Genomic DNA, 17,216 nt, shown 5'->3' on the forward strand with positions numbered 1-17,216 from the left:
CACTTTACTAAACTGATTGATTAGTTTAATTAGTTTTTCTGTGGAGTTTTTGGGGTTCTCTATGTATATTATCATATTGTCCACAAATAGTGATAGTTTGACTTCTTCCTTGCCTATAACCAAAACAAAGAGAAACCCCACCGACTGGGAGAACATTTTTGCACACAACACTAATGATAAAGGACTGATCACAAAAATCTAAAAAAGAGCTGATGAGACTCAACAAAAACAAAGAAAATAATCCAGTCAAAAAATGGGCAGAAGAGCTAAAAAGAAACTTCTCTGAAGAGGAAATATAAATGGCCAACAGGGATATGAAAAAATGTTCAACATCACTTGCAATCAGGGAAATGCAAATCAAAACTACAATGAGATACCATTTCACACCAGTGAGAATGGCACATATTAAAAAAACCAGCAACAACAAATGTTGGTGAGGATGTGGAGAAAAAGGAACTCTCCTGCACTGCTGCTGGGAGTGCAAACTGGTCCAACCACTATGGAAAGCTGTGTGGAGATTCCTCAACCTACTAAAGATAGAGCTTCCATATGATCCAGCAATTCCACTCCTAGATATTTACCCAAAGGACACAGAAACATCAATTCCAAAGAGCACCTGCACCCCTATGTTTATAGCAGCACTGTTTACAATAGCTAAGCTTTGGAAACAACCCAAATGCCCAAAAAATAGATGACTGGATCAAGAAGATGTGGTACATATACACCAATGGAATATTACTCAGCATTCAAAAAAGATAAACACATGCCATTTGCAGCAACATGGATGGCGCTGGAAGGGATCATGCTCAGTGAAATCAGCCAGAAAGAAAAAGAAAAATACCGGATGGTCTCACTCATAGTAGGAATCTAGAAAACCTAAATAAGGGACCAGGAAAAGGAATAACTATAAGAAAGTGAAAATCAAAATCAACAAACAACTATGAACCAGAGACCCACTATGGGGGTGGCAGGCGGGGAAAGGAGGGATTGCGGTCAAAATAAGGGGGTTGAAATTATATGGGGAGTATAAAAATAAAATTAAAAAAACCAAACAAGTTTGAATAGAAGTGATAAGAGCAAATGTCTTTGTCTTGTTACAAATTTTTTTTTTTTTTGGGAAGCATCCAGTCTTTCACAATTCAGTATGATGTTAGCTATGGATTTTTTGTAGATGATTTTTATCAGATTGAGGAAGTTTTCCTTCTATTCTTTGTTGATTGCTTTTGTCAAGAAAAGATATTATGTTTTGTCAAAAGCCTTTTCTGTCTATTCAGATTATCATATTTTTGTCCTTTACTTTCTGAATAGGGCATATAACATTAATTAATTATTGGATGTTAATGCAAGCTTGATTGCTGGTATAAAGTTCAAATTTTCATGGTATATAATTCTTTTTTACATGTCACTAGATTCATTTTTTTTTTACCATTTTATTGATGATTTTCAAATCTATATTCAGAAAGGATATTGTTCTTTAATTTTCTTGTATTGCGATATCTGTCTGATTTTAGACTCGGATTAATACTGACTTCATAAAGTTGGGAAGTTTTGGAGGAGTTTTAGAAAGATTAATGTTAATTCTTTTTGACATGGTAGAATTTGCTAGTGAAGCTATTTGGGCCTGGTATTTTGTTCTTGGCAAGTTATTAAATTACTAATATATCCTCTACCTTTTTATCGGTTTATTCAGATTTTCTGTTTCTTCTTGAGTCAGTTTTGTAGTTTGTAGCTTTTCAGAAATTTGCCCAGATCTTCTGATCTATCTACGGCATAGTATTCTTTTGTAATCCTATTTATTTCTGTATTATTATAGTGTTGTCCTCTCATTGCAGATTTTAGTTGTTTGAGTCTTGTTTCTTGAGTCTTGAGTCTTTTTCTTGAGTCTTGAGTCTTTTTCTTGAGTTTTCTTGAGTCTTGAGTCTTTTTCTTGGCTACTGTCATCAACTGAATTATGGCCTCCCAAAATTCAAACATTGAAGCCCAAACCTCCAATAAGATTTCATTTGGAGATAGGGCTTTTAATGTGGTAATTAAGATCAAATGAGGTCATAAATGTAGGGCTCTAATCTGATAGAATTGGTGCCGTTATAAGAGGAGCAAGAGGCACCAGGAACATACATGCCAAAAGAAAAGGCCTGTGAGGACGCAGTGAGGAGTTTCTGAAAACCAAGGAGAAAGGACTCACCAGAAATGAGTCCTGCTGTCACCTCCATCTTGGACTTCCAGCCTCCAGCTCTATGAGAAAAATAACTTTCTGTAGTTTAAGCCACCTACCGTGTGGTATTTTTAGCAAGTACTTATACACTCAAAGTAGTTGATGATTTTATATGTACTTTATCTTATGACAACTTTCATGAATTTTACCTTCATCTTTGACTAGTTGTGTCTAGTGGTGATTTCCTTTGTATTCATCGTGCTTGATATTCATGGCTGTATGTCTACCAATTTTGAAAATATTTGACCATAATTTTTTCATATTGTCCTTCTGCTCCATTCTCTTTTCCTCTGTTACTGAGACTGCAATTTCACATATTAAACTTTTTCAACATTTCCCAAATGTTATTTTGCTCTTTTCTATATATACTACTCTAAGAGTCTTTCTTCATCCCAGTCTGCCTGTTCTACTGACATTTCCCAGTGTTTAATCTTTTCTTTAGCTATGATTAATCTACAGTTATTGAAGTATTATTTTCTTTTGTCTTTTTATTCATATGATGTACATTGATAATATTTTCTATCTATCAAAATTATATTTGACAATTTATGATTCTCTGGTGAAACTTCATCTTGTCATGAAATTCCTGGAACAGATTTTTTAGAGTTAATTTGAAGTCCAAATACGATTATGTTACAATCTGGAAGCCTCTATATCTGTTTCTATTGTTTATTTTCACTTTGTCTTTTGGTCATGTTACTGTGTTTTTCTATATGGCTGGTAATGTCTTACTGCATACTAGAAATTGTGTATGATATATGTGTGTCATTTCAGCTGATGTGTGCTGTTATCTTCCTCCAGAGAAGGTTTATTTTTGTTTCTTACTAAGAACAAAAACATCTTAATACATTCAGAGATTGAACAGAGTTGAAAAGATCCTCCAAGAGTGTTTTCATAAAACTTTTGACAATATCTTTATTTTCCTTTAACATTTAAATTACTTTCTTACTAGATACAAAACTTTCAGATTAAGATTTTTTACTCTTTAATTCTTTTAGAAATATTCTTCTGTTGTTTTCTTGCATCTGTTTATTGTCTTCTATAAATGATTTGCTCTTCCTCTTTGCACGTTTTGTCTTTTCATTTGTTATCTTAAATATTAAAATTTATTGTAATATGTGGAAAGAGAATCTCTCCTGTTAAATACTATGTGACAGTTTCTCATATTGAGGTTTTTAATCTTCCTTTATTTCTTGGAAATATGTTATCATTATTTTGGACATAATTCCTATACAAGGGGGAGAATATTATATCAGATTACAGATTTCAGAGTCAGAGATTTAGATTTGAATTTTGTACCATTTATTAACTATGTGAATTACTCAGTCTTTATACTTTAGTTTCCTCATTTGTAAAATGAGATTGATAATATTCCCTGATTAGGGTTCTCATGAAGATTAAGCAAATTTTAGCTTATAAAGCATTTAGAACAATGTCTGATATATAATAAGAATTACATAATTATTTGTTGAATAAACATTTTCTCCCTTTTCTACTACTGGGGTTTCTGTGTTCCCAAGGAAGTCTCTTCCACTTCCGCACTCAACAACTCATCTTTTTATATTTCAATCTACTTTTGCTTTCATGATGCCTTCTGAGTTTTCAACTGATTTTTAAGCTTATAAATTTGTCCTTCAGCTACATTAGATAAACTTTTATCTAATGTAAACCATGTTTTTAAACTTCAACCACCTTATTAATCACTAATATTGTTTCATAATAATTTTTTTGTGATTTCTGGTTCCTGCTCAAATTTCTAGCAGATTCCTTGCTCATCTTTTAAATTTTTAACCTTAAAAACAATTCATTTAGTATAGTATTTCAATGTCAGTAGTGTAAGAAGTAAAATTAAATGTTTTACCTGAAGATGATAAAGTTTTCTGTATTAAAATGTTAGAAATCTGGAATGGTATGCCTGAAATGTTTCAAAAGAGTTGGGGGGGAGGGTGTGTGGGAGAATAAGATTGGTCAAAATTTGATAATTATTTAAACTAAATGGTAGCTTTTATACCATTCTGTTTACTTTAATGTGTTTGAAATACTACATAATGAGATGTTTTTAAAAAGTCTAGGGAAATGTCAGAAAATATAACTCAAGAAATGATTTTAGGTAATAGGTGCTGGTAATCATCTCACATCCTATGGCCATGAACAACCTCCCATTTCTTACTATCCTTGGAAGTCAACTTGTACAAAATTGAGTCATTTATTAAAACATTAAGCAACCATTTCTTTACTCATTGTCAAGAAATCATATTTTCTTTATTAGGGGATTTTATAGATATTTAAACCTAAAATATTTTTCTGAAACATTTGAAAATTATCTGAGAAAATATCTTCAAGTTAATACTGGAAGGAAAGATAATTTTCTCCCTTAATATATACTTCAAAACTACTTATATGGAAGAAATTTACATCAGGATTAATCGTGTTTTTGTCTAGCTGGTGAAAATAAAAATGTTTTGAATAGTCTGTTTAAAAAATTTTTGGTAGTCTTTGAATGTTTTATTTTTATTTAAAATGTCATCTCCCTGTAGAGGAAAAAACCTATACTATAATTAGTTTGATTCTGAATAGACAATGTTTGGGTTGGGGTCCTCGTGATAATATTGAACTTAGATAATTTTTTCTGAAAATGAAAATAGCTTTGTAATTTTCTCCAGTTTCAAGATAATGTGCTTATTGTAAACTATTTTAGGCTATATATAGAAACATATAAAATATGAATAAAAATATACAGTGCCTGGGCCTCCCCGGTGGTGCAGCAGTTGAGCGCTGGGCTGCAAAGCTGCAGCGCCAATTTGATCCCCGGCCGCCGGTGAGGGTCCCGCACGGTGCGCAGACCTCTCCTGCGGCGCCCACTGCTCCCCTCAGCAGTGTATTTCTTCAGTCTGCCTGTTCTGTTCCCTGCTCTGGCTCTGGTGAATTCTCTCACCCTCCCGTGCTTCTGCTGTACCCTAGTGCTTGTATAAATAAATAAATAAATCTTAAAAAAAGAATAAACAGATAGTCAAGTACTTTAAAAAAAATACATAGTTCCTTTCAGAATATTTTAATGTAAGCCCACACATTTCTTTTTAATGGAATCAGAAAACATAGATGTGGTGATTATGACATTTTTTACAACCTATGCAATAAATATCTTTATTTTTTTATCACTATTTCTTGTCCCAACTTTTGCTAATTCTATGAAGCCACTTACAGATATGTGCAGCTTCTTGAACTGATTTCTTAATCAGATGCACAGCAAAGGTAATATCTCCTTCCTCTTTTTAGGGTAGCACCTCAGTTTCTGGTGGTGTTATCTTGTGTTTAAGCAGAGATGGGGGAGGACATTTGGCTGGAGAGCATCCTGAGGCATCCTCTGAGGTGTAACTCATCCACTGTCATTGTCCTTTGCTTTGCTGCTTTTGCTGATATATTGGAGTCTGCCTTGAACAGGAGTTATGGGAATGAAGATTGCTTTATGTTTTCCTGGTCCTAACTGTAAGAGTATACCTGCCCTACTATGTGTCCCTTTTGGGGATACAGGAGATATTTGAGTTATTTGAAGTATAATCAAATAATTCATTGACTATCATTACCATCTGTTATTAATTACACGAATTTTAAGCCTTGCTTGTGTGAGTTCTAAAATACCTGGTTCTAGCAAATCAACAGCCTGGCTTTCAAATTTTTTCTTGTGTTAGGTACTTCCTCAGTCTATTTTGAAATTCATAGCTAAGAATTTTTCCTTTTTTTTTAATCTTTGGTGTTTTCCAGTCAGTTAATGACTTCTGACACAATAAATGGTGTTGAATTTATTGGGTTATCAAAGGGAAGGGATAAAAAAAAAAGCTGGGGAAACCCCAGAGTTGAATTTTATCCAAATTGAATTCTACTTTATGGCCCTATCTAACTTTTTCTCTAAAATGGGAGGTTTGTAATTTTTTCCTGTTTTGTGAAAATCATACATAATCATACAGAAGATTCAATCTTTCTAAGCAAGTTTAAGTCGTCCTATATGTTTTTCCTGGACATTGATAACTGATTCACTCTGTCTTTATCTCATATTGCCATTTATACCAATATGCCTACTTTATATGGGTCGATAGAATGGTATTTATTATCTTGTGACTGGTTTCTTTTCTTAAAATAATTTTTTCTAAATATTCAATAGACAAAAATGATATTCATAAAATAGTGTGGGATGTAAAGAATAATAATATAATGAATATTCATATGTTAACCCTGTACTTAAAAAAATAGAAACTTTCACCTTTAAATTATATTTAATTTATTTATACTTGGTTTTAATTAGTTTTTCTATGTGAGTATATTTCTAATTAATGAGTTAATGAATAAATAAATTTAGTTGTGCAATTAAAAAATTCTATAATGGAATCAAAATTTAGTTTCAGATATGCTTTTTGAAGGAAAGATCTATCCTCTAGCCCCTAAGATATTTAAAACAGGACTACCCAAAAGGTGTCAGTTAGGCATGTAGATTATTTTGAACTGAGGTCAATTGAGTCCCTGCAGGTTCTTAGGAAACTTTTACCACACCTTAACTGCCCACAAGAATGAAAACAAATGTCCTTACCTATCTGGAAAACCTATCTATATGGCATGGCAAGTATCTTATTATGGTGCATCCAATCTTCATCATGTGAATCACATTCTCCTTAACAATTACAATTCCCTCCCCTTGATCTGAAGCCTCAGGCTGCTATCTCATTCTTTACTTTAGGATATATATCCTTATTTTGCTCCATTGTCTTTGGAATTCACATATCTATGCAGATTTCCTGTTTGTATATAATTAAATTTGATTTTATTTTTCCTCCAACTAGTCTGATATTAATTTGAGAAGAATATTGAAGGTAAGGTGAAAATTTTCTTTTTTTTCCAATAATTTAAAATATTTAAGAAATGGAATTACAATTTATATTTTGTGACTTGATTTATCCATTCAACATTTTAATGCTTATTCCTCTATGTTGTGTGTACAATGTAGTTTATGCATTTCCACTGCTATATAGTATTATATTATGGAATATACCATAATTTATTTCTTTATTTTGCTACTGAATAATATTTGGGCTAGTCTAATAATTTGCTCAGGTATGACATATTCTGTGAACCTCTTTATACATATCTCCTTGTGTGATTCAAAGAGAAAATTTTCTGGATCATAAGTTATGGGCAATGAACACTTGGTTGTCACTTTTTCATTTTTGCCAATTAAATGAGTGTAAATAATTGCTAGTTTTGATTTTACTTGCATGTTCCTGAATACTAATCAGTTGAACATGTTTCAGTGCCTGTTGGCCACTTATTTTTTTATCTTTGAAATCTTTGAAATGGAAAATACTATGTTATGCCTATTCAAATATTTTTCTGTTGCCTTCTTTGTCTTTTTCTTATGAATTTCCAGGATTAAAAAAACCAGTTTTTGGCATGATCCCTTGCTGGTTATGTGGGCTGCAAATATATTATCCAGTTGATGTAAATGTATATTAAATGATATTCAAATAATTAGATGACTTTCAAGGTTTTTTAAAATCATGGATTCTCAAAAATAGTTTGTTTGATTTGCAGTGGCAGAAATAGTCAAAGAGGTAAAAATTTCACTCTAATAAACCTTAGGTTTTGTCATTAAATATTTTTGGCCAGTCTTGTGTGCAAAATGTTTTCAACATTGCTATAATTTGCAATACTTGGTTTCTAGCATGGGTGAACATTTTTCATAGTATTTGTCTACTAATACTATTTTCACTAATATAAACTGTATATTTTTACCTTCTGGGTTTTTATTTTATTTTGGCTAAGAATCATAAATATAGCTTTCAGAAACTGAAAGTATTAAGTGATCTCCTGTTTTCAAAATGATTACTGAAGATTTTCACTGTGTGAGTGCCTTACATATAAACACTTATGTTGATTTAATAAATATTTTTAAGAAATCACTTAAATGTCTGGTGTTGGGAACACAAAGGTAAAATAATTTGTCCTTGTTTTAAGTCTCAGTAGCCTAAAGCAAAGAATTGTGATAGAGAGGTGCTCCAGTGTTCCAGGAGGGCTCAGGAGGGATCTCCACTCAGATAAAGGTTCTAAAAAAAGACTTCCCAAGGAGGTGACCCTTGAGTCAGACCAGAAAGATGAGTGAATGTTAAGAGTTGGAGGGGCTGCTGCAGACATTGTTGACTGGATGTGCCAAGGAACAGAGTTGTGGGAGAGTGTGGCCCTTCCCTGTGAAAGACTAGAGTAGACACAAGAGCAATAGGTTGAAGAGCCACATGCCTATCCCATGAAGTTTGAAGTCTCTTCAGAAAGTGCTGGAGATCCTCTGAGGACTTTTATGCAAATATGGAAAACTTTTCATGGTGGCATAACATGATGGAGGTGGATGGGTCATAGAAACAACAGTGTAGAGACATTTAAAGGTATTCCCGATCGGGCCTCCCTGGTGGCGCAAGGGGTTAAGCACCGCACTATGAAGCAATCTGCAACCTCTGCAGCACGAGATCGATCCCCGGTTGGCCAAGGAGTAACCCACATGGCAAGGCAGACCTCTCCTGTCTTGCTTGCTGCTCCCCTCAGCAGTGTTATTTCAGCCAGTCGGCCTGTTCTGTTCCCCACTCTGTCTCTGGTGAATCCTCTCACCCCCTGCATCTCTGACCTGTACCCAGCTCTTGTATGCATAAATAAATAAATCTTTAAAAAAAAAGATAAAAAAAAAAATAGAGGTATTCCCAATCACACAAATTCCAGATTCAGGTTCGGTTGCTTGAGGAAATATTTGTTATAGAAAGTTAATATTTATATTAACAAAAATATCCCTTTTGGGCCTCCCCTGTGGCACAGCGGTTGAATGCTGGGTTGCAAAGCTGCCCGCAGCCTCTGCAGCACCGGTTGGATCCCTGGCCACCAGTGAGGGTCCCACATGGCGTGCAGACCTCTCCTGCTGAAGCAGTGTACTTCGTCAGTCTGCCTACTCTGCTCTCCGCTCTGGCTCTGGTGAATTCTCTCACCCTTCTCGCTTCTGACTGTAACCTAGTGCTTGCATAAATAAATAAATAAATCCTAAAAAAAAATCCCTTTAAAATTATTAAAACTTCTTTTGGTTCTGAATGGTCATGAATGCTGAATATGAATGTTGAAGTTGTTGAGTATATATTTTATTATTCTTAGTAATGACAGTATTTTCAAATTAGATTTTTAATTTAAGATAAAATTCTCAATAAATATTTACTGAGTAGCCACTGTGTGTATTGTTGGGGATATAGTGGTGAACAAGAGAGAAAACATTGGCCATTCTGGACCTGAGAGTCTACAATTTTAGGGAGATAAAAAATAATAATGTAAACAAGGGAATGTAAGAAATATTTTGATGATAATTATAAATGTTATATGAAAAACAAAATTGATGATACTATATAGTGAGACAGTTGAGGAGGGAGAAGACACTGCCAATTTTTGGCTAGTGACATAATAAATATAGAGCTGATAATTAACATAGAATTAGATAGCTAGAATAGTAAAGCAAAACTGTAATTTTGAATGAACCTTGTAGTTATTGATGTGTACATCGCGTGGTCATGGGTTTACTTTCCTTTTCTATTATGTGAGGACTTTGGATCTGATAATCTCAATTGTCTCCTGGATATAACTTTCTATATAGCTGGTACCAATCTAGAAAAAGAAGACATGCTTGTCACATAAAGTACAACCGAAGGCATCTAAAATAGATGATTAATGGGTGGGTCATGTGGGAATTTTGTTGGAAAGGTCTGTCAAAGAAAAGGCTAGTATAGAATGGAATGTAGAAGTGAAATTTTGCCCCTGGGGATGGTGAGCCAATCAGTTGGCAGAACTACAAGTTGCAGTTAGGTAGGGAACTGTGGTAGATAAGCTTCCAAATACTGTTCAGATGGGATTATGGAGAGCCTTGGACAGCTGGTTGAGATGAGTCAGACTTTATCCTATGTTGAGTAGTGAAGAATAAAACCAAAATTTATCACTTTGCTTTTAGCAGTCACTTATATGTATATATAGCATAGTGGGATCTGGGACCAATTTGAGGCAGCACCAACATTCGTGGTCCACATGGGAAGCACTTGTCTCAACTCTGGGGCACTGATGTGTTCCTTCTTTACCCTATAAGTAAAAGCAATCTTTGGGATGTGGGCTGGTAGATGGTGATTTTGACTCGTCATGTTGCCACTTACAGTTCTGAAACTGTGGGCAGACTTGATGCTTTGCACATTTCTTTTATGATCTCTTAAATGGGACCAATATAGGGTCATTGAAGATTATGTACGAGAATTTTAAAGCATTATGAACGCTGAAGTTTGTGTGTATCCACATATGGTGTGTATGAAGGAGATAGCAGTGATGGGTATGTTCAAAATGAATTAACTGCTAGAGGATTAGGGGAGACAGGGCCACATTCTGGCCTGCAAGGATGGAGGTTTGCCGCAGCTCACACTGTTCACACTTGTCAACAGAGTTGTCACAGGCTCTTTCATCAGGTATTGTTCCATTTCATTGAAGCTTAAACAGCCTTGTAATACAAACTTGATTAGGCAGGGCGTTTTACTGCAAAGTTTTATAGTGGTGCTCATTAGTGGATGATCATAGTGGGAGAATGGAAACAAATTCTGTAGGGCTGAGCAACCTGAAATTTTGATATATTCCTACGTCTGTATTCACCTACTTCCCTGCAGGAGAACCAGTGGTGAAGTGGTTCTGCTCTTTCTGTTATGTTACATTGCTTTGGTGGGTTCAGAAGCAGGAAAGTTGAAAGCCATTGCTGAGGAGAATAAATAGTGATGCCTTATAAACATCACCAGCAAGATTCAGGAGATAACCTAAGACCCATGGCTTCATGGTTTCTTTTTCACTATTTCGGAAAGAATGAGCTCATGGCTAAGAGTCACTGTGAATTAAGAAATGCTCAGATGGTTATGACTACTAAATGTCAAATAGGTTGTTTCAGTTGGGGACTGGGATAGATCTTGCTTGGCCCCTGTCTGAATTCTTCCATCTACAGTTTCATTCTAACTCTTTGAGCTACTGCACTCCAATCAGCCTCTGGTCTTTTATCACAATTTTGGTCGGATACAGTGACAGTTTATAGTGATTAGAGATTTATTTTTTAAAAAGAGAACCTGCTGACCTTTTTATGAATGGCAGCTTAAAAAAGAAGTCTAGGAAAAGTCTGTAAGTCAAACATATGGGTTTGGTATTAGGTTTAAATTTGGAAGTGATGCAATGAGTAAGTCTAACCCCATTCTCCATGTGTTTTTAGTTATTGTACTGTTGAGTACAGTGCAATTTATATAAGCTTAATCAAATTTATTATCTTTGAAAAAAAAGCAAATGCCTGGAATATTAAGTTGGTTTTCTTTAAAGATGAAGAACATAATTAATTTTTCTAAACTTGTCTAAAAATGCTTAGTGGTCAGTACTGCCATTTAGATTTATTTTAACATATGTAAATTTGGCATTTTGAGCAGCAATTAATAAACTTGCTGTAATTTTAATCTTGGATTTTCTTTTCCTCTCTGGCTTTTAAAAAAGTTACTAGGCTAAGCATTTAAATCACTGTTCCAGTTTTCAAAGATTTTGGCTAGTGTTTTCTAGTATAATAAAATGAATTATATGAAAACAATTTTGGGGATTTCTTTAAAGGTACCTGGTTTCATTAAGAATAGCATTTTCTTGTACTGATTTTAAGTTGTAAGTATGTTAGTTTAACTATTAATAATCTTTTTCCATTACACAAATGAAATTGTGATTTTAATGAGTTATCTCCCAAATATTCTTTAGTGCTCCTTAAACTTCCAGATGTCTTCCTTTGTTTTTGTATTTGTTTCCCCTCACATTCACTGTAACAAATAAGTTTTATTCCTTGAGCACCCACCTGTGAATGATTTCAGAATGCCCATTTTGCATCTATTCAGGCTTCATTTTCTTCATATGTAAAATAAAGATGCTATCCTCCAAAAAATCTCAGGTCTTTTCCAACTTTAAAATTGTTACTCCATGATCTGTCACCTCTGAAAACACATGGCAATTTTTTTTTGACTCTTATTGTGGCATTTGCCTGTGAAACATCATGTTTGATTACTTTACGTAGGCATCTTATCTGACCTATTTTCTAAGGTCTCTGGAGGCAGATGCTTGATTTTTTTCTTTCTTTTTTTATTTTAAACTGCTCCTAGCTTTTAGAAATTGCCCCCACACTAACAAAAACTCAACAAATATTTGTGAAATGAATAAATGAGTTTTCTCCCCAAAGCAATTCATTTCAATACAAAATTTTATAAAATTACTGAGCTTTCCCTTTTGTATTATTCATACAGTACATTTGAAAAAAACGGAAATATCTGATTTATTAACTTTTGAGACCAATAAGTTAATGTAACATAATATATGCTTTTAAAAATTGATGAAAATAAAAGTGCCTGCAAGGCATCACTTGTGCTCTAAGATTCTAGTTCTTTCCTTTTGGTGTACTCTCCATTGATGCTGGGCATGACCATGTGACTTGTTTTGCTAATGAAGTGCAACTCCTTATGGGCATATTAAAGAGTTGATGTGTGATTCTGTTCTCTCTTCCCCAGCTTGATGAAGCTGAACTCCTAATTGAGAAGATGGAGTCATAAAATGGTGCATTCTTTGTCAGTGTAAATCCTTGGATGGCAAACATGAGCAGATCCCTTTCTTCCCCTCACTTGAGAGGATGTGATGTTGATACAATTCGGTAAGTTGTATAAGGCAAAAATACAAGTTTATTTTTTTATCACTATATTTTGTTACCACATCATAACATTAGCTTATTCTGACTATTTCAGTTTGCAAATTGAATACAAATAATTTTATACTTTATCCAAGTTGTAAGAAAAATGTTTCATAAACTGAAATGTTTCATATTTTATTATGAGCCTCCAATATGCTTCATGAAAAGTCTAATCCAAACACTTGAGTAAAATTTAACTCAACCTTCATATACTGTTTTCATAGAGTGAAAAGTAATATTGCTTTTGATACAGCTGCAAAGTAAATTATTAAAGAAACATTTCTAGAATTGTGTTACGATAGGGATAATGGAAAATCTCTGGTGGTATGAATGTTTGTTGGATCTGTTTTAATTCAAACTCAGATATCCCAGGTAAGACCAAACTCTATCACTTCTTAAATTCATTATCATATTTATTTACCACCAGTGATTTTCAAGACAGTTACTGATTTTTTTTAGAAACTAGGTTTTAGCATATGTAAGCAGACTCTACTTGAATCTTCTCTAGTTTTAATTTCAAATTTTTCAACATCTTTCTTCTCAAAGGAAAATATGTTAAGATACTATAAAAATTAAGGAAACTGTCTAAAAACTTCTTGTATGCCAGCTCTACATATGTAGAAAACACTGTCAAGCATAGTAGTTAACCAGCATAGAGATTGCCTGGGTAGAAATCCCAGTAAAACAAATCCCTGTAATGAGCCTTTTGATTTTGGGCAAGATAGTTATTCTCTTTGTGCCTCAGTTTTCTCTTCTGATAAATGGAGATAGTAATCCTAAATCATAGGGCTTATGAAAATATTACTGCAGGGAAAACACCTAAAACAGTATCTAACATATAGTGAGCACTTAATAATTATTGTTTACTCTTGGTAGACATTAAAAAAGATTTCATTTTATTAGTAAAAATGTATTAGGAGTATTCTATTATTGGAGGTCTATCAACAAATTTTCTTTTATAATACAGTGTGCTATTTGGCTGTTCTTTTTCTCCTGGTATAGTGACTGTTCTTCCACCTCTTTCTCCTTTGTCACATTTTATTATCCTGCTGGTACTTAATCATGCATGCATATTGTAAATTATATTTTCAATTTATTTTTGTTGATATCCAGTGGCCTATGAAGTTAGTTACCTCTAAACTATTATTACTATGACTAATTCCCTTAATAATACTACAATTCTATAATATTAAAAACATGTTCCTAGGGTCATAAAATTTATTTCTGATCCAAAGCATGTAATATAGATAGATTACTCAAGATAAAGTGCTAGGTCAACAAACATCTATTAATGTACTCAGCACTGGGTAGGTGCTGTGGGAAATAAAATAGACATAAAGACAGAGCTCTTGCTCTCCAGGAATTTATAACATAGTTGAGGAATTATGAATAATAAACATGAAACAAATAGAGACCCCTACAAGATAAGTCATAAACAAATCATCTTTCTTATTAATTGTTACAAAAATTTTAAGAAGGGAAATACCACTGTAGACTGAAGAATTCACAGGAGCTTCAACAAGAAGGTACAATGTAGATATTCCAGATAATTTATCCACATTTAGCTTTATACATATACTGTTTCTGTAACAGTTTGAAGAATAGCTGTGTTGCAAAGCACAGACTAATACATCTTAGTGTTGTTATAATATAGAACTGATAGGAATGAGGGATGTAAAATGGACATAGAGTTTGGGAGTGGAAATATTCCAAGGGAACGGATTGCATGAGAAAGGAGTTGGTGGATTGCATAGAGGGGCAGGATTATGTTAAAGAGGATGTGATGGAATTTGGATGGGGCTGTGGTACAAGAGATTGAGCTCTTAGATGAGCCGTATTGTGAGATAACTGGTTTCTAGACTTAGAACTCCATGCATCTTTTCAGAATATCACCTGTGGCTCTTAGATTATAAAGGGAGGAGATTGCATTGTAAAAAGCTAACCCTCTGTAGCTGACTACAGAACTGAAACACCAAGTGGGGAGGGGTTGGAGGAGGGCAAGAACAAAGAAGGAAGGAATGGAAGACAATGGTCTTTGCTGGTGGAATATGGGTGGGTTAGTGATGGGTGCACTATGGTGCTAATTCCTGATGGGGATAACCCAGTATTATCCCAGTTAAAAAAAAATGAATGAGGGCCTCCCCTGGTGGCTCAAAGGTTGAGCGCTGGGTTGCGAAGCTGCCTGCAGCCTCTGCAGAGCCAGTTCGATCCCCGGCTGCTCCCCGGCCACCGGAGGAGGGTCCCACATGGAGTGCAGACCTCTCCTGTCGCCCGCTGCTCCCCTCAGCAGTGTACTTTGGTCCTTCTGCCTGCTCTGCTCCCCGCTCTGGCTCTGGTGAATTCTCTCACCCTCCCGCACTTCTTACTGTACCCAGTGCTTGTATAAATAAATTAAAAAATATAATAAATCTTAAAAAAATGAATGAATAATTGAATAAATAAATAAGTAAATAAATAAATAAGATTGCATGTGGATCACATTGATAATGTGATCACATTGATAATATGTGCATGATTGCACCTTTAAGTCCTAAATTGGCATTATAATGCTGAAATATCAGGGTCTTTTACCTCTGTATACAAATTTGCATTAATATTTCAGGAATAAATTGTTGGCTTTCTATTAGCGGGTGAATTCTGGCTCATTCTTGGTTGAGTCGCTACAGTGGGCAATAGTGAAATGTAAAGATTTGTGTTCTGAAAACATAAATCTGACAATGTTTTCATAAAGGACTATAAGGTGGGGGAGAGAGAGTAGTGTCAAGAAGCAACCAGTCAGGTAGTGATGAAGGAATGGGGCTGGTGGATACTTGTGTAGAGTGGGCGTGGCAAATCAGGTATTGAAATGGTGGATCAGCAGAGTTATTTTTCAAACATCTCGATTCCTCTGCTTACTTTAATTAGAAAAACTTTTCCTGAAAATAAGATTCGAAAAGGAGAGTGGCTTTTGCACTAGACATGTAACAGGCTTAACAGGGGGAGGAGGAGGAGGCAAAAAGCAGAAAGAACAAGTAAAGACAAAGAAATCTAACCTTTCCTGTTCTTTAGGTAGGAGGTCTCCCAGAGGGAGTTTGCCTGAGCTGCTTAAGAGTCAGCCCCAGGATGACTCACACACCACCTCTGCCTCTCCCAGACCCTAACTGTGCCATACTCATGACACTTTTTAAAAGAGCATTCCATGCAACAAATTGTGAGCACAGATGTGAAATTTGCTTTGTCTGACACTGGGAAAAGATAGACATAGGAAAGAGGATTTTGAAAATATTTCCCAATAAATACTTCTTGAGCAAAGATAAAAAAATCACTTCGCACATTAGTAGGATGTTTATAGGGCAGTCTCTTTTTAAAAGTTCTTCTTGTCATATAAAAGGAATAACTTACATGTCATCTGATGGTCAGGATGATATTCCTACATATATTTATCTTCAAAGATATCAAAGAAAGTGACTAGCTGACAGTTTTTCTTCATCTTCATTTCCCACTAGCCTCACAGTAGTACTTGTAGATGTAATAAATAAGGAAAAGCTGTTTTCTTTCCTCCTTTGCTATATACCTTGGCCCTTGGCCTGTAGGCAAATGGCAAATTTCAAGCCTGAATTACCCTACCAGCATGGGTTCTGATTTTTGCCACACTCTACATGAAAAAGTGTTAAGTGGAGGTTGATGGGAAGCTGGGTGATTTGTAACTTTTTAAATAGGCTCATTAAACACAACATCAACTCAAGTCTGCACACTTTGTTCCTGTGTGGCATGGCTGCTAATTATTCCCCGCTGACTGAATCAGTTATAAGAGGGCAATACAGCAAGTCAAAAGTTGGGAACTTCCTAGAAAATGCTACTGATGAATATCAATTCATACCTGTTTACATTTCACAGTTAGCTTTCTTGTTAGCCAATTCTAAGCTTGCTACATTACATTTTTGATGAAAAAAAAGGTTTCAGTGGACAAGTGTCCTCAGCTGATAGGATATTGCACTCCAGTGAAGTAAATCAGAGCTACCCAGTCACTCAGATACAGCTTGATTGGAATGAAGGTGGGTTCCAAGATAATTAATTTTACTTTACTGTCCACCCTCACTAGTTCATGTTCACATTTCAGTCACTGTTTACTCAGGAATTTCTCTGCTTTTTTTTCTAAGTCAGATTTCCTCTCTGACAACTCCTTAGAGCAGGATGGCTTAAGCTATATGAAATGTTATCTTCTTTATCTTCTTT

At 34.7% G+C, this 17,216-nt stretch overlaps 1 long non-coding RNA gene across 1 annotated transcript in view; it reads left to right on the top strand.

Moving 5' to 3' along the window:
* The window catches only part of LOC119252701 (uncharacterized), a 245,229-nt gene that overhangs the window by 164,380 nt on the left and 63,633 nt on the right, over positions 1–17,216 (top strand). Inside the window, exon 4 of the long non-coding RNA XR_005126892.2 lies at positions 12,826–12,965. This is a non-coding gene — a long non-coding RNA (uncharacterized LOC119252701). The remainder of the gene's footprint in view (positions 1–12,825; positions 12,966–17,216) is intronic.

This window comes from Talpa occidentalis, unplaced genomic scaffold (genome assembly GCF_014898055.3).
Source record: "Talpa occidentalis isolate TD23 unplaced genomic scaffold, MPIMG_talOcc4v2.1 talOcc4.2, whole genome shotgun sequence".
NCBI classification, from domain to species: Eukaryota; Metazoa; Chordata; class Mammalia; order Eulipotyphla; family Talpidae; genus Talpa; species Talpa occidentalis.